This window comes from Lolium rigidum, chromosome 7 (genome assembly GCF_022539505.1).
Source record: "Lolium rigidum isolate FL_2022 chromosome 7, APGP_CSIRO_Lrig_0.1, whole genome shotgun sequence".
NCBI classification, from domain to species: domain Eukaryota; kingdom Viridiplantae; phylum Streptophyta; class Magnoliopsida; order Poales; family Poaceae; genus Lolium; species Lolium rigidum.
In genome coordinates, this window is record NC_061514.1 from 162,648,456 (window position 1) to 162,649,953 (window position 1,498).

The 1,498-nt window shown below is 36.2% G+C and overlaps 1 long non-coding RNA gene across 1 annotated transcript; it reads left to right on the forward strand.

Moving 5' to 3' along the window:
* LOC124675425 lies at window positions 1-433 on the forward strand. Its single transcript, XR_006993265.1, has 3 exons — window positions 1-85; window positions 166-266; window positions 348-433. It is a non-coding gene; the product is annotated as an uncharacterized LOC124675425 (long non-coding RNA).
* Window positions 434-1,498: the final 1,065 nt, after the last annotated feature.

The following is a 1,498-nucleotide window of genomic DNA, read 5'->3' on the forward strand; positions in this document are numbered from 1 at the left end:
CTTTGTCGACTTCCATTTCAGGAAATTTAGAGTGTCTAGCTCGCTGGAGTTGACTGAAGCTCAGATGGCTTCTACTCAAAGAATTGTATGGTTTTCGTTGTAATCTAGCTAATTAAATAATTATTTACACATGACAACAATAACTTTTATTTTTTATTCTTTCAGGTCAAATCATTTAAGAAACTTTACAGTTATCTTCATGGTGTCGAGAGATTAAATATCTCATCGTTCAAGATAAAAGTTTGCGGCACCCCTTCTTGTTCAGAGTAATCATCTTTTCTTAATGTGAACTATGATTTTTTTTTACTGTGTTTGGATTTAATTGTTTCTTTATTTTTGACCATTAGGACAAGCGCGAGGCGTGACTGTGGTATCTATGCAATGAGGTTTATTTGGATATTCAAGGCTAATTTTTACCCAGATGTATTCAAGGTAAGTAATGTGTTGTGTACATAGTTTTATTCAATAGTATTTAAGGCAGTTTTTTAGTACTTGTTCGCTGTATAAATAGTACATGTCAATGGTTGTTTTTAGTACTTGTGCATCTTTTTGTTTAGTCGTTGTGTACTTTTTCGTTTGGAGCTTGTGTATTCTTGTTGGAGATCATTAACCATTGTGTTGTTTCGTGTTTTTCAGGCTGACATCGAAAGTTTTCGACAGTTCTTCGCCGGAATGATGCTCACTTATGATTCTCCTGATTATCTGGCAAGTTTCGTTCGCGAACAGATTGAAGAATTCGAAAGTAAGAACTTTTTTACAATGGTTATCCTTTTTTCGTCCGAGTGAAGTCAATGAAGTGAACTTGATTGTACAAAATAAGGAAATGAAGTACATAATAACATTACATATTCATTCCATTGTCTGTATCATATATTCTAAATATTCATGTGGCTTCCTCCTTGAGTGGTTCCTACTTTTGTTGCTCTCCTTTTGATATCCTTTGTTCATCGTCGACGTCTGCAAATAAATATATGTTAAATTTATGTTAATTTGTAGGAAAAAGCAGATTATTTGCATCAGTAGGTTTTCATCACTGACAAAGAAACTTCATGGGCACACTTACCTTGTTAATGTGTTTTTTGTACCAAATACTAGATATTCCATGTCGCATCTTATTCTTCCGTTGTGGTAGTACATACCGTAAGTGTTTCCTGGTTGTGTTGTTCTCTCTGTTGTGTTACTATCGTTATTTTTGTGTCTGTTGCTTGATTGATTCTGTGCTGTATTGCTTGTATATCTTTCATGTGATGCTCGCTTGTTTCTGCTGCTGCTGCTGCTTGTGCTGCTTGCTTCGTGCTGCCTCTGCTGCAATTTTTGCTTTCAGTTCTCCACATCCTGTTTTGTTGTGACCTGATTTCTTGCAGTATCCGCATTTTATTTGTCTAGTTTTCTGTCTTTTTCCGAACCCGGCATCATTCTGTCCCCTCTTTTTGTTCCTCTTCCGTCGGACATTGGTGGGTCACGCAATGTTTCGTTGCTACCTGTTTCTTCGTCGTGA